We start from the raw sequence: 15,977 nt of genomic DNA on the forward strand, positions 1-15,977 counted from the left end.
TCGGCCATCCTTACACGCTTAGAGTTGTTTTCCTTGAAATGAAGCTATAGTACAACCCCGAAATACCTCTCAAAGTTCTATGCTGAATAAAGTCCCTCCCTAGTTGCCAAACTAGAGAACCCTTTCCTGAGTATGATATTAAAATGAAACAATTCGTTGTCAGAAGTGGGGTTCGAACCCACGCCCTCATACGGGGATCAGAGCTTAAATCTGACGCCTTAGACCACTCGGCCATCCTGCCACGCACTGAGACGTTTTCCTTGAAAATGAAGCTATAGTGCAACCCCGAAATACCTCTCAGACTTCTGTGCTCCATGAAGTCACTCCTTAGTTGCCATATTAGAGTACCCTTTCCTGAGTATGATATGTGTGTTATTAAAATGAAACAATTCGTTGTCAGAAGTGTGGTTCGACCCCACGCCCTCATACGAGGATCAGAGCTTAAATCTGACGCCTTAGACCACTCGGCCATCCTGACACGCTATGAAACGTTTCCCTTGAAAATGAACCTATAGTACAACCCTGAAATACCTCCAAGAGTTCTATGCTCCATGAAGCCACTCCCTAGTTGCCATACTAGAGAACCCTTTCCTGAGCATGAGATATATTTTATTAAAATGAAATAACTCGTTGTCAGAAGTATGGTTCGAACCCACGCCCTCATACGAGGATCAGAGCTTAAATCTGACGCCTTAGACCACTCGGCCATCCTGACACGCACTGAGACGTTTTCCTTGAAAATGAAGCTATAGTGCAACCCCGAAATACCTCTCAGAGTTCTATGCTCCATGAAACCACTCCCTAGTTGCCATACTAGAGAACCCTTTCCTGAGTATGAGATATATTTTATTAAAATGAAATAATTCGTTCTCAGAAGTGTGGTTCGTACCCACGCCCTCATATGGGGATCAGAGCTTAAATCTGACGCCTTAGGGCACTCGGCCATCCTTACACGCTTTGAGTTGTTCTCCTTGAAATGAAGCTATAGTACAACCCCGAAATACCTCTCAAAGTTCTATGCTGAATAAAGTCCCTCCCTAGTTGCCAAACTAGAGAACCCTTTCCTGAGTATGATATTAAAATGAAACAATTCGTTGTCAGAAGTGGGGTTCGAACCCACGCCCTCATACGAGGATCAGAGCTTAAATCTGCCGCCTTAGACCACTCGGCCATCCTGACATGCACTGAGACGTTTTCCTTGAAAATGAAGCTATAGTGCAACCCCGAAATACCTCTCTGAGTTCTATGCTCAATGAAGCCACTCCCTAGTTGCCATACTAGAGAACCCTTTCCTGAGTATGAGATATATTTTATTAAAATGAAATAACTCGTTGTCAGAAGTGTGATTCGAACCCACGCCCTCATACGGGGATCAGAGCTTAAATCTGACGCCTTAGACCACTCGCCATCCTGACACGCTCTGTCTCGTTTTCCTCGAAAATGAAGCTATAGTACAACCCCGAAATACCTCTCAGAGTTCTATGCTCCATGAAGCCACTCCCTAGTTGCCATACTAGAGAACCCTTTTCTGAGTATGAGATATATTTTATTAAAATGAAATAATTCGTTGTCAGAAGTGTGGTTCGAACCCACGCCCTCATACGGGTATCAGAGCTTAAATCTGACGCCTTAGACCACTCGGCCATCCTTACACGCTTTGAGTTGTTTTCCTTGAAATGAAGCTATAGTACAACCCCGAAATACCTCCAAGAGTTCTATGCTCCATGAAGCCACTCCCTAGTTGCCATACTAGAGAACCCTTTCCTGAGTATGAGATATATTTTATTAAAATGAACTAACTCGTTGTCAGAAGTGTGGTTCGAAACCACGCCCTCATACGGGGATCAGAGCTTAAATCTGACGCCTTAGACCACTCGGCCATCCTGACACGCTTTGAAAGGTTTTCCTTGAAAATGAAGCTATAGTACAACCCCGAAATACCTCCAAGAGTTCTATACTCCATGAAGCCACTCCCTAGTTGCCATACTAGAGAACCGTTTCCTGAGTATGAGATATATTTTATTAAAATGAAATAATTCGTTGTCAGAAGTGTGGTTCGAACCCACGCCCTCATACGGGTATCAGAGCTTAAATCTGACGCCTTAGACCACTCGGCCATCCTTACACGCTTTGAGTTGTTTTCCTTGAAATGAAGCTATAGTACAACCCCGAAATACCTCCAAGAGTTCTATGCTCCATGAAGCCACTCCCTAGTTGCCATACTAGAGAACCCTTTCCTGAGCATGAGATATATTTTATTAAAATGAAATAACTCGTTGTCAGAAGTATGGTTCGAACCCACGCCCTCATACGAGGATCAGAGCTTAAATCTGACGCCTTAGACCACTCGGCCATCCTGACACGCACTGAGACGTTTTCCTTGAAAATGAAGCTATAGTGCAACCCCGAAATACCTCTCAGAGTTCTATGCTCCATGAAACCACTCCCTAGTTGCCATACTAGAGAACCCTTTCCTGAGTATGAGATATATTTTATTAAAATGAAATAATTCGTTGTCAGAATTGTGGTTCGTACCCACGCCCTCATATGGGGATCAGAGCTTAAATCTGACGCCTTAGGCCACTCGGCCATCCTTACACGCTTTGAGTTGTTCTCCTTGAAATGAAGCTATAGTACAACCCCGAAATACCTCTCAAAGTTCTATGCTGAATAAAGTCCCTCCCTAGTTGCCAAACTAGAGAACCCTTTCCTGAGTATGATATTAAAATGAAACAATTCGTTGTCAGAAGTGGGGTTCGAACCCACGCCCTCATACGAGGATCAGAGCTTAAATCTGCCGCCTTAGACCACTCGGCCATCCTGACATGCACTGAGACGTTTTCCTTGAAAATGAAGCTATAGTGCAACCCCGAAATACCTCTCTGAGTTCTATGCTCCATGAAGCCACTCCCTAGTTGCCATACTAGAGAACCCTTTCCTGAGTATGAGATATATTTTATTAAAATGAAATAACTCGTTGTCAGAAGTGTGATTCGAACCCACGCCCTCATACGGGGATCAGAGCTTAAATCTGACGCCTTAGACCACTCGCCATCCTGACACGCTCTGTCTCGTTTTCCTCGAAAATGAAGCTATAGTACAACCCCGAAATACCTCTCAGTGTTCTATGCTCCATGAAGCCACTCCCTAGTTGCCATACTAGAGAACCCTTTTCTGAGTATGAGATATATTTTATTAAAATGAAATAATTCGTTGTCAGAAGTGTGGTTCGAACCCACGCCCTCATACGGGTATCAGAGCTTAAATCTGACGCCTTAGACCACTCGGCCATCCTTACACGCTTTGAGTGGTTTTCCTTGAAATGAAGCTATAGTACAACCCCGAAATACCTCCAAGAGTTCTATGCTCCATGAAGCCACTCCCTAGTTGCCATACTAGAGAACCCTTTCCTGAGTATGAGATATATTTTATTAAAATGAAATAATTCGTTGTCAGAAGTGTGGTTCGTACCCACGCCCTCATATGGGGATCAGAGCTTAAATCTGACGCCTTAGGCCACTCGGCTATCCTTACACGCTTTGAGTTGTTCTCCTTGAAATGAAGCTATAGTACAACCCCGAAATACCTCTCAAAGTTCTATGCTGAATAAAGTCCCTCCCTAGTTGCCAAACTAGAGAACCCTTTCCTGAGTATGATATTAAAATGAAACAATTCGTTGTCAGAAGTGGGGTTCGAACCCACGCCCTCATACGAGGATCAGAGCTTAAATCTGACGCCTTAGACCACTCGGTCATCCTGACACCCACTGACAGGTTTTCCTTGAAAATGAAGCTATAGTGCAATCCCGAAATACCTCTCAGAGTTCTATGCTCCATGAAGCCACTCCCTAGTTGCCATACTAGAGAACCCTTTCCTGAGTATGAGATATATTTTATTAAAATGAAATAACTCGTTGTCAGAAGTGTGGTTCGAACCCACGCCCTCATGCGAGGATCAGAGCTTAAATCTGACGCCTTAGACCACTCGGCCATCCTGACACGCTTTGAAAGGTTTTCCTTGAAAATGAAGCTATAGTACAACCCCGAAATACCTCCAAGAGTTCTATGCTCCATGAAGCCACTCCCTAGTTGCCATACTAGAGAACCGTTTCCTGAGTATGAGATATATTTTATTAAAATGAAATAACTCGTTGTCAGAAGTGTGGTTCGAACCCACGCCCTCATACGAGGATCAGAGCTTAAATCTGACGCCTTAGACCACTCGGCCATCCTTACAAGCTTTGAGTTGTTCTCCTTGAAATGAAGCTATAGTACAACCCCGAAATACCTCTCAAAGTTCTATGCTGATTAAAGTCCCTCCCTAGTTGCCAAACTAGAGAACCCTTTCCTGAGTATGATATTAAAATGAAACAATTCGTTGTCATAAGTGGGGTTCGAACCCACGCCCTCATACGGGGGTCAGAGCTTAAATCTGACGCCAAAGACCACTCGCCATCCTGACACGCTCTGTCTCGTTTTCCTCGAAAATGAAGCTATAGTACAACCCCGAAATACCTCTCAGAGTTCTATGCTCCATAAAGCCACTCCCTAGATGCCATACTAGAGAACCCTTTCCTGAGTATGAGATATATTTTATTAAAATTAAAGAACTCGTTATCAGAAGTGTGGTTCGAACCCAAACCCTCATACGAGGATCAGAGCTTAAATCTGACGCCTTAGACCACTCGGCCATCCTGACACGCACTGAGACGTTTTCCTTGAAAATGAAGCTATAGTGCAACCCCGAAATACCTCTCAGAGTTCTATGCTCCATGAAGCCACTCCCTAGTTGCCATACTAGAGAACCCTTTCCTGAGTATGAGATATATTTTATTAAAATGAAATAATTCGTTGTCAGAAGTGTGGTTCGAACCCACGCCCTCATACGGGTATCAGAGCTTAAATCTGACGCCTTAGACCACTAGGCCATCCTTACACGCTTTGAGTTGTTTTCCTTGAAATGAAGCTATAGTACAACCCCGAAATACCTCTCAAAGTTCTATGCTGAATAAAGTCCCTCCCTAGTTGCCAAACTAGAGAACCCTTTCCTGAGTATGATAATAAAATGAAACAATTCGTTGTCAGAATTGGGGTTCGAACCCACGCCTTCATACGAGGATCAGAGCTTAAATCTGACGCCTTAGACCACTCGTCCATCCTGACACGCTCTGAAAGGTTTTCCTTGAAAATGAAGCTATAGTACAACCCCGAAATACCTCCAAGAGTTCTATGCTCCATGAAGCCACTCCCTAGTTGCCATAGTAGAGAACCCTTTCCTGAGTATGAGATATATTTTATTAAAATGAAATAACTCGTTATCAGAAGTGTGGTTCGAACCCAAACCCTCATACGAGGATCAGAGCTTAAATCTGACGCCTTAGACCACTCGGCCATCCTGACACGCACTGAGACGTTTTCCTTGAAAATGAAGCTATAGTGCAACCCCGAAATACCTCTCTGAGTTCTATGCTCCATGAAGCCACTCCCTAGTTGCCATACTAGAGAACCCTTTCCTGAGTATGAGATATATTTTATTAAAATGAAATAATTCGTTGTCAGAAGTGTGGTTCGAACCCACGCCCTCATACGGGTATCAGAGTTTAAATCTGACGCCTTAGACCACTAGGCCATCCTTACACGCTCTGAGTTGTTTTCCTTGAAATGAAGCTATAGTACAACCCCGAAATACCTCCAAGAGTTCTATGCTCCATGAAGCCACTCCCTAAATGCCATACTAGAGAACCCTTTCCTGAGTATGAGATATTTTTTATTAAAATGAAATAACTCTTTGTCAGAAGTGTGGTTCGAACCCACGCCCTCATACGAGGATCAGAGCTTAAATCTGACGCCTTAGACCACTCGGCCATCCTGACACGCACTGAGACGTTTTCCTTGAAAATGAAGCTATAGTGCAACCCCGAAATACCTCTCAGAGTTCTATGCTCCATGAAGCCACTCCCTAGTTGCCATACTAGAGAACCCTTTCCTGAGTATGAGATATATTTTATTAAAATGAAATAATTCGTTGTCAGAAGTGTGGTTCGAACCCACGCCCTCATACGGGTATCAGAGCTTAAATCTGACGCCTTAGACCACTAGGCCATCCTTACACGCTTTGAGTTGTTTTCCTTGAAATGAAGCTATAGTACAACCCCGAAATACCTCCAAGAGTTCTATGCTCCATGAAGCCACTCCCTAAATGCCATACTAGAGAACCCTTTCCTGAGTATGAGATATTTTTTATTAAAATGAAATAACTCGTTGTCAGAAGTGTGGTTCGAACCCACGCCCTCATACGAGGATCAGAGCTTAAATCTGACGCCTTAGACCACTCGGCCATCCTGACACGCTTTGAAAGATTTTCCTTGAAAATAAAGCTATAGTGCAATCCCGAAATACCTCTCAGAGTTCTATGCTCCATGAAGCCACTCCCTAGTTGCCATAATAGAGAACCCTTTCCTGAGTATGAGATATATTTTATTAAAATGAAATAATTCGTTGTCAGAAGTTCGGCTCGAACCCACGCCCTCATACGGGGATCAGAGCTTAAATCTGACGCCTTAGACCACTCGGCCATCCTTACACGCTTTGAGTTGTTTTCCTTGAAATGAAGCTATAGTACAACCCCGAAATACCTCCAAGAGTTCTATGCTCCATGAAGCCACTCCCTAGTTGCCATAGTAGAGAACCCTTTCCTGAGTATGAGATATATTTTATTAAAATGAAATAACTCGTTATCAGAAGTGTGGTTCGAACCCAAACCCTCATACGAGGATCAGAGCTTAAATCTGACGCCTTAGACCACTCGGCCATCCTGACACGCACTGAGACGTTTTCCTTGAAAATGAAGCTATAGTGCAACCCCGAAATACCTCTCTGAGTTCTATGCTCCATGAAGCCACTCCCTAGTTGCCATACTAGAGAACCCTTTCCTGAGTATGAGATATATTTTATTAAAATGAAATAATTCGTTGTCAGAAGTGTGGTTCGAACCCACGCCCTCATACGGGTATCAGAGTTTAAATCTGACGCCTTAGACCACTAGGCCATCCTTACACGCTCTGAGTTGTTTTCCTTGAAATGAAGCTATAGTACAACCCCGAAATACCTCCAAGAGTTCTATGCTCCATGAAGCCACTCCCTAAATGCCATACTAGAGAACCCTTTCCTGAGTATGAGATATTTTTTATTAAAATGAAATAACTCGTTGTCAGAAGTGTGGTTCGAACCCACGCCCTCATACGAGGATCAGAGCTTAAATCTGACGCCTTAGACCACTCGGCCATCCTGACACGCACTGAGACGTTTTCCTTGAAAATGAAGCTATAGTGCAACCCCGAAATACCTCTCAGAGTTCTATGCTCCATGAAGCCACTCCCTAGTTGCCATACTAGAGAACCCTTTCCTGAGTATGAGATATATTTTATTAAAATGAAATAATTCGTTGTCAGAAGTGTGGTTCGAACCCACGCCCTCATACGGGTATCAGAGCTTAAATCTGACGCCTTAGACCACTAGGCCATCCTTACACGCTTTGAGTTGTTTTCCTTGAAATGAAGCTATAGTACAACCCCGAAATACCTCCAAGAGTTCTATGCTCCATGAAGCCACTCCCTAAATGCCATACTAGAGAACCCTTTCCTGAGTATGAGATATTTTTTATTAAAATGAAATAACTCGTTGTCAGAAGTGTGGTTCGAACCCACGCCCTCATACGAGGATCAGAGCTTAAATCTGACGCCTTAGACCACTCGGCCATCCTGACACGCTTTGAAAGATTTTCCTTGAAAATAAAGCTATAGTGCAATCCCGAAATACCTCTCAGAGTTCTATGCTCCATGAAGCCACTCCCTAGTTGCCATAATAGAGAACCCTTTCCTGAGTATGAGATATATTTTATTAAAATGAAATAATTCGTTGTCAGAAGTTCGGCTCGAACCCACGCCCTCATACGGGGATCAGAGCTTAAATCTGACGCCTTAGACCACTCGGCCATCCTTACACGCTTTGAGTTGTTTTCCTTGAAATGAAGCTATAGTACAACCCCGAAATACCTCCAAGAGTTCTATGCTCCATGAAGCCACTCCCTAGTTGCCATAATAGAGAACCCTTTCCTGAGTATGAGATATATTTTATTAAAATGAAATAATTCGTTTTCAGAAGTGCGGTTCGAACCCACGCCCTCATACGGGGATCAGAGCTTAAATCTGACGCCTTAGACCACTCGGCCATCCTTACACGCTTTGAGTTGTTTTCCTTGAAATGAAGCTATAGTACAACCCCGAAATACCTCTCAAAGTTCTATGCTGAATAAAGTCCCTCCCTAGTTGCCAAACTAGAGAACCCTTTCCTGAGTATGATAATAAAATGAAACAATTCGTTGTCAGAATTGGGGTTCGAACCCACGCCCTCATACGAGGATCAGAGCTTAAATCTGACGCCTTAGACCACTCGTCCATCCTGACACGCTTTGAAAGGTTTTCCTTGAAAATGAAGCTATAGTACAACCCCGAAATACCTCCAAGAGTTCTATGCTCCATGAAGCCACTCCCTAGTTGCCATAGTAGAGAACCCTTTCCTGAGTATGAGATATATTTTATTAAAATGAAATAACTCGTTATCAGAAGTGTGGTTCGAACCCAAACCCTCATACGAGGATCAGAGCTTAAATCTGACGCCTTAGACCACTCGGCCATCCTGACACGCACTGAGGCGTTTTCCTTGAAAATGAAGCTATAGTGCAACCCCGAAATACCTCTCAGAGTTCTATGCTCCATGAAGCCACTCCCTAGTTGCCATACTAGAGAACCCTTTCCTGAGTATGAGATATATTTTATTAAAATGAAATAACTCGTTATCAGAAGTGTGGTTCGAACCCAAACCCTCATACGAGGATCAGAGCTTAAATCGGACGCCTTAGACCACTCGGCCATCCTGACACGCTTTGAGTTGTTTTCCTTGAAATGAAGTTATAATACAACCCCGAAATACCTCTCAAAGTTCTATGCTGAATATAGTCCCTCCCTAGTTGCCAAACTAGAGAACCCTTTCCTGAGTATGATATTAAAATGAAACAATTCGTTGTCAGAAGTAGGGTTCGAACCCACGCCCAAATCCGAGGATCAGAGCTTAAATCTGCCGCCTTAGACCACTCGGCCATCCTGACACGCACTGAGACGTTTTCCTTGAAAATGAAGCTATAGTGCAACCCCGAAATACCTCCAAGAGTTCTTGCTCCATGAAGCCACTCCCTAGTTGCCATACTAGAGAACCCTTTCCTGAGTATGAGATATATTTTATTAAAATGAAATAATTCGTTGTCAGAAGTGTGGTTCGAACCCACGCCCTCATACGGGGATCAGAGCTTAAATCTGACGCCTTAGACCACTCGGCCATCCTTACACGCTTTGAGTTGTTTTCCTTTAAATGAAGCTATAGTACAACCCCGAAATACCTCCAAGAGTTCTATGCTCCATGAAGCCACTCCCTAGTTGCCATACTAGAGAACCCTTTCCTGAGTATGAGATATATTTTTTTAAAATGAAATAACTCGTTATCAGAAGTGTGGTTCGAACCCAAACCCTCATACGAGGATCAGAGCTTAAATCTGACGCCTTAGACCACTCGGCCATCCTGACACGCACTGAGACGTTTTCCTTGAAATGAAGCTATAGTGCAATCCCGAAATACCTCTCAGAGTTCTATGCTCCATGAAGCCACTCCTCAGTTGCCAAACTAGAAAACCCTTTCCTGAGTATGATATGTATGTTATTAAAATGAAACAATTCGTTGTCAGAAGTGGGGTTCGAACCCACGCCCTCATACGAGGATCAGAGCTTAAATCTGACGCCGTAGACCACTCGGCCATCCTGACACGCTCTGAAACGTTTCCCTTGAAAATGAAGCTATAGTACAACCCTGAAATACCTCCAAGAGTTCTATGCTCCTTGAAGCCACTCCCTAGTTGCCAAACTAGAGAACCCTTTCCTGAGTATGATATTAAAATGAAACAATTCGTTGTCAGAAGCAGTTTTCGATCCCACGCTCTCATACGAGGATCAGAGCTTAAATCTGCCGCCTTAGACCACTCGTCCATGCTGACACGCTTTGAGTCGTTTTCCTTAAAAATGAAGCTGTAGTACAACCCCGAAATACCTCTCAGAGTTCTATGCTCCATAAAGCCACTCCCTAGTCGCCAAACTAGAGAACCCTTTCCTGAGTATGATATGTATGTTATTAAAATGAAACAATTCGTTGTCAGAAGTGGGGTTCGAACCCACGCCCTCATACGAGGATCAGAGCTTAAATCTGACGCCTTAGACCACTTGGCCATCCTGACACGCTCTTGAACGTTTTCCGTGTTTCCAATAAAATAAATGCCTTTTTTTCAGGATTTTCTTTCTCTAAATATCTTAACAAATATTTTATTTTCGAATCTGACTTGCATCCGCCAATGAAGGTCACCTGGTGGCTGAAACCTATTAAAAAATATAACATAATCATCACTGTGGGAATGTTCATGGAAAACTGGAAATGTATTCCTAAATTTTTAATACTTTTGGTGAAACGTTTTACATACTTTTGGGATATCCTAACGAAGTTAGGAACTCAATCCCGATCATGTCCCCAAAGATGGGGAAACCCAAAAAATTTGGCTTTAAACCTAAAAATAGTTTGTGTCAGCTGTAGTATGTATTATAACTGATGATTACTATCGCAAGAGCTATGACAATGAAAACGCTTAGTAAATTGTGGTTTGTTTACGATTAAAACCTGGAACCCGAGTTAATGGATTTTCAACCCAAACAAATAGTTTCTTTAGCATCAGTAAGGCTCTAGAATTATAAATTGTAGGAAGTGTGCAACTTATAGAGTTAAATAAATTTATTAACTTGTATGACACTATATAGTATCTTTGAGCGTTCAATGGCAAAAGTGGAATAAATTGGTTAGTTTTTCTCACATAATTTAGAATATATGTCTCATTATTGTGAGTTTTTAATAGAGATATCTCAGTTGTGACGTCAGTGCCAACGTAAATTGTGTCAAAAATATCAATGCGTTAATGCCATTATGAATTGTAACCGCGGGAGTTGAAAAATAAAAAACCCTATCAGTACGATCACAGCCGCCTAGATCATGCCCAAACAATATATACGAGCGTGTATCCCGCGCTATCGGTAGGAAAATCGAAGGCAGCCAGTTTCAACATATGCTTGTCAATGTGAGAAACCACATTTTTCAGCCAAAAATTATTTCGATTTCAGAAAAACCTTTATATCAAAAGAGCATAATGTTTCATATTAAAGTGGAAAGTTGAATAAGTTTCCGACATTGACTTTTTAATTAAAACTTGTTTGCCTTTCTATGGGAGGAAAGGTGTTTTTTGGTTTTCGTTGTTTAAAGGGGCTGGTCGGACAGTGGGACAACGACGATCTTCGACCAAAGAAGACTCGCCTAGTTCTTCCATGCTTCGACATGGAGCTTAGCGTAGCGTGTGCGTAAAAAAGAAGAGGGGTCGGCCCCTTTAAACCAGTGAAAATGAAAGAAAAACTTTTAAAAAGCTAAATCTTTCTATTCTGTTTCCATGTTTCTCCACACTGATAAAAATAAGCGTGCTATTGGCATTCAAAAATGATGGTGGCCGTTCAATTTTGAGCAAGCCTCTATTGAGGTATTCAGATTTGACTAGGGTTATTCAATTTTGAACAAGGAGTGTTTTACGCGTTCAAAACTAACCCTAAGCATTCATTTTTGAGCAAACTACCATCATATCCATCAAAACGTAACGCTAGCATTCATTTTTGAACAGCTTATATTTAACCATTCAATAATGATTCTTTATCCCGTTCAATTTTGAATAAACACTTTAACGCTAATGAAGCGTTCAGACATGGTTGTTTTGTCATTCTAATGGGATTGTATTAGAATTCAAAGTAGAGCCTTTTCGGCGTTCAAATGAGAACTTTTTGCCGTTCAAACGAGATTGGGATTGTTTTTGGCGTTCAAACGAGATTGTTTTTGGCGTTCAAACGAGATTGTTTTTGGCGTTCAAACGAGATAGTTTTTGGCGTTCAAACGAGATAGTTTTTGGCGTTCAAACGAGATAGTTTTTGGCGTTCAAACGAGATAGTTTTTGGCGTTCAAACGAGATTGTGTTTGGCGTTCAAACGAGATTGTGTTTGGCGTTCAAACGAGATTGTGTTTCGCGTTCAAACGAGATTGTTTTTGGCGTTCAAACGAGATTGTTTTTGGCGTTCAAACGAGATTGTGTTTGGCGTTCAAACGAGATTGTGTTTCGCGTTGAAACGAGATTGTTTTTGGCGTTGAAACGAGATTGTTTTTGGCGTTGAAACGAGATTGTTTTTGGCGTTGAAACGAGATTGTTTTTGGCGTTGAAACGAGATTGTTTTTGGCGTTGAAACGAGATTGTTTTTGGCGTTCAAACGAAATTGTTTTTGGCGGGCAAACGAGATTGGTTTTGGCGTTATAACGGGTGCGTTATAGGCGTTCTAACTAGAGCGTTAAGGGCGTTCAAACGAGAGTATTTTTGGCTTTAAAACAAGAGCATTATGTGCGTTCAAACGGGAATGTTTTTGGTGATCAAATGAGAGAGTTTTAGGGTTAGAAACGAGCCTACGAGAGCGTTATGGGCGTTCACGCGGGAATTTTTTTTTCCTGTTCAAATGTAACCTTTTTGGGCATTCACGCGAGAGTTTCTTGGCATTTATATGGGAGTTTTTTCGGTGTATATATAAATTCGTTTATTACAAAAGGGGAAACCAACACAAAGGAGCGAGGCCACCATTGGGGGTATCTTCCCTCTCGCCAGGAAGCAACGCCAGAGGCAGTGCGAGTTGGTTAGTATTCCACGTTTAGTGAACTGTTGCTCCGTCTTGCGCTGCTTTTTGGCAAGAGTTAGAATACCCCAAAGTCGACCTCGCCCCTGTTTGTTGGCTTCTTCTAATGTAATAAACGAATTTGTATATTGTTTCAGGTTTACCTACAATTTAATGATGACGTTAATGTACTGGTTAAATCAAACATTTTATATAATAATTAAACAAGTTGTTTTATTTGATTTAGATGTACAAGAACATTATAATTTACAAGTTATCTGTTACTGTTAATTCTTCAGTCGATATTCTCTTTAAGAAAATAGGCTCGGACTTTGGATTTTTCCAGGAACACAAGCACAAAAAGACATACAAAAAACGTATATATATGTATGTATATGTATATATATGTATATGTTCATTTACACCCCTGAAAGGGTTTAAAAACACTTATTTGAGCAATTGGTGTCAAAGATAAGAATAAAATGGTGCAACAGAGGTGCAGTTTAACACCTTTTTACCTCTCCGTGTGACGTAGTCCAGGAGAGGTTCTGTAACGGCCGTGTCTGTGTGTGTGTCTGTCTGTGTGTCTGTGTGTGTGTCTGTGTGTCTGTCTGTCCGTTGTTACACCCACGTGACCGCGTTCGCAGTTTGCGTATCGGAGCAACGTGTTCGCCATTTCCGAACTGCTTTCACAGTCACGGAAATGGCTCATCTACTTTGAGTTCTCACACCACCATCTTCTGGTCTTTGTCCATCCCACACGGACACCAATCTGTTCTTACTGGCTTCTAATCACCACCATCTTCTGTTCTTTGTCAATCCCACATTGACACCAGTCTGCACTTACACTGGCTTCTAACACCACCATCCACTGGTCTTCCGTCTATTCCACATAGACACCAATCTGTATCATTGGCTTCTACTCCATTATCATCGTTTGGTTTTAGGATATACGCGGCGATCAGCTAGGGTTACGAGAAACGTCTAGCCTCCCTAAGGTGGGATCGCCACCAAAGGTTTTCGCAATTGCGCTTTTTCCTTACTATTATAATGGAAACGAATCGTATATATACCCCAAATTTGAAAAAAGCGGGCAAGAGGGGTACCCTTCACTTTAAACGTCAATATTAGCAATGTCTGAGAAGATAATAGGTATAACTTTATTTTAAACGATTTAACTATTATTAATGTTAATTATTGAAGATTAAAATAATTAAAAATAATTATATTTATTTAAATATTAAAGATAAACCTCTCGTGCAAAGAGAGAGATTATCATTGCCTCCTATATCTATCAAGGCCCGTGCATTGTGATATATTTCATTCATTGCCTCCTATATCTATCAAGGCCCGTGCATTGCGATATATTTTTCAAAACAACAACAAAAATGGGAAACCCCAACTCAGAAACATAATAACGTTTTCATTGGATACTTAAGTTTATGTAATCTTCTTGACACGGAGAGGTAATATTTTGGTTTTCCCAACTTGTTAACTCTTATATCGAACTAAAAGTAATTTTTACTCTCATTTGAGTGTTGTGCAATTCCTTAAAGGGCGCAGCTTAGCACCTTTCCGATTTTCGCGTAACACCTTTCAGAGTGCCACGTAACACCTTTCAGAGTGTCGCGCAACACCTTTCAGAGTGTCGCGCAACACCTTTCAGAGTGTCGCGCAACACCTTTCAGAGTGTCGCGCAACACCTTTAAGAGTGCCGAGTAACACCTTTAAGAGTTTCGAGTAACACCTTTAAGAATGGGTGGTTTATTTGCAATTAGTGCTATACTCTCTTAAGTTCTTACATGCAGAACTATACCACTTTAAGCAATGGCAGTTCTCGTATGCAGTGTGAAACTTGGTCGACTTAAAATCCAGCGTGAAACTGCACGAAAAGTTCGTCATTTTTAACGACTTAATAACTTCTGAAAAAGGCACAAAGTTTTAAATTAGTATAAATTCATTGGGTATTAAATTGATTTTGGAGGCCATAATATCCAAGTAGTAGATACAGACGTACTCCTTAAATTTAATAATCTCTTTTCACTAAGAGTTTTTCGAGCACTAGAAAGACGTTTGACCTAATCTACTGTACAATATTAAAAAAAAACATTTTCTACTCTAATGTTTCTCTAAATAAAGATATGACATGTCACAAAACCTGGCGTCTAAAATCGCCCTACTGTGAGGCCAGTACCTTACCTTGTCTCGTTTTTTAGTGTCGCACAATACTTTTTAAGAGTACCGCAAAACATTTTCAAGAGTTCAGTAGCGTTGCTAGGGTTTGAAATTTTGGGGGCTTAATCTTATTATTCGAGTATTAAAGATATACAAACTTTTATTGATAAAGAGTACGGAACTTAGTTATTGATTATGAGACAATTGTGGGTGAAAGAATTTCACTCGTCTTTTTTAAGTTTAGTTTGCTTTTAACCCCACTACAGTTTGATATTGAAATTCATCTCTACAAAGATGAAACTTAACGAACTTATCGTAATAATTATTATTGCTACTAAATTGCTACAGAATTTTAGAGGGCTACGATCAATTTTTGGTAGAGTTTATGGATTATTTTGGCCTACTTTGAAATTTGGGGGCGCTATAGCCCCCCAAAAAGGCCTAGCGACGCCATTTCAAGAGCGTCGCATAACGCTTTTAAGAGTGTCATCTAACACGATTAGCAGCTTTTTATAAAGGTACAATACACCCTGATTACGAATTTCTTTGTTAATTTTATTTAAAGGATAAAAATATATTCTTTCATGAATTTCATCTTTAAAAAATGTTTAACAATTATGTTTTTCAAAGGTTTCTCACTGTTTGGGTTGACTTTAATATTAAAACATTAATGAAAATGAAGGACCTTATTTAAGAAACCCGCAGTACTATAATTTTCCATTTTTTATTTCTAAACGGTGTTTTAAAAGTTTTATTTTACACCGAATTTACACTTCAAATTGGCCACAAAACCTCAAGGTAATACAAGTTGGGAAAACCAAAATATTACCTCTCCGAGTGGAGATGACTATCACTACCCCTTAAACAACCTAAATATATGCATCTATCGCTTTTTTAATTCTTTGCAAGTGCAGGAATTCAATTTTAAAATAGTCAATTGTTCAAGCCTTTTCAATATCTCTCA

General features: G+C 41.1%; 9 non-coding genes across 9 annotated transcripts; all 9 read right to left on the minus strand.

The window, feature by feature from the left end:
- Window positions 1-1,095: 1,095 nt before the first annotated feature.
- On the minus strand, window positions 1,096-1,179 carry TRNAL-UAA (transfer RNA leucine (anticodon UAA)). Its single transcript has one exon. It is a non-coding gene; the product is annotated as a tRNA-Leu (tRNA).
- A 1,562-nt stretch (window positions 1,180-2,741) lies between these two features.
- On the minus strand, window positions 2,742-2,825 carry TRNAL-UAA (transfer RNA leucine (anticodon UAA)). The gene has a single exon. It is a non-coding gene; the product is annotated as a tRNA-Leu (tRNA).
- A 1,089-nt stretch (window positions 2,826-3,914) lies between these two features.
- Window positions 3,915-3,998, minus strand: TRNAL-UAA (transfer RNA leucine (anticodon UAA)). Its single transcript has one exon. It is a non-coding gene; the product is annotated as a tRNA-Leu (tRNA).
- A 1,790-nt stretch (window positions 3,999-5,788) lies between these two features.
- On the minus strand, window positions 5,789-5,872 carry TRNAL-UAA (transfer RNA leucine (anticodon UAA)). The gene has a single exon. It is a non-coding gene; the product is annotated as a tRNA-Leu (tRNA).
- A 389-nt stretch (window positions 5,873-6,261) lies between these two features.
- TRNAL-UAA (transfer RNA leucine (anticodon UAA)) lies at window positions 6,262-6,345 on the minus strand. Its single transcript has one exon. It is a non-coding gene; the product is annotated as a tRNA-Leu (tRNA).
- An 862-nt stretch (window positions 6,346-7,207) lies between these two features.
- Window positions 7,208-7,291, minus strand: TRNAL-UAA (transfer RNA leucine (anticodon UAA)). Its single transcript has one exon. It is a non-coding gene; the product is annotated as a tRNA-Leu (tRNA).
- Window positions 7,292-7,680: 389 nt separating this feature from the next.
- Window positions 7,681-7,764, minus strand: TRNAL-UAA (transfer RNA leucine (anticodon UAA)). The gene has a single exon. It is a non-coding gene; the product is annotated as a tRNA-Leu (tRNA).
- Window positions 7,765-9,789: 2,025 nt separating this feature from the next.
- Window positions 9,790-9,873, minus strand: TRNAL-UAA (transfer RNA leucine (anticodon UAA)). The gene has a single exon. It is a non-coding gene; the product is annotated as a tRNA-Leu (tRNA).
- A 381-nt stretch (window positions 9,874-10,254) lies between these two features.
- On the minus strand, window positions 10,255-10,338 carry TRNAL-UAA (transfer RNA leucine (anticodon UAA)). The gene has a single exon. It is a non-coding gene; the product is annotated as a tRNA-Leu (tRNA).
- Between the last annotated feature and the right edge of the window lie 5,639 nt (window positions 10,339-15,977).

The sequence above is a fragment of the Phalangium opilio genome, unplaced genomic scaffold (genome assembly GCF_054372755.1).
Source record: "Phalangium opilio isolate 3A_F unplaced genomic scaffold, DU_Popi_V2 ptg000043l_1, whole genome shotgun sequence".
Taxonomy (NCBI): Eukaryota; Metazoa; Arthropoda; class Arachnida; order Opiliones; family Phalangiidae; genus Phalangium; species Phalangium opilio.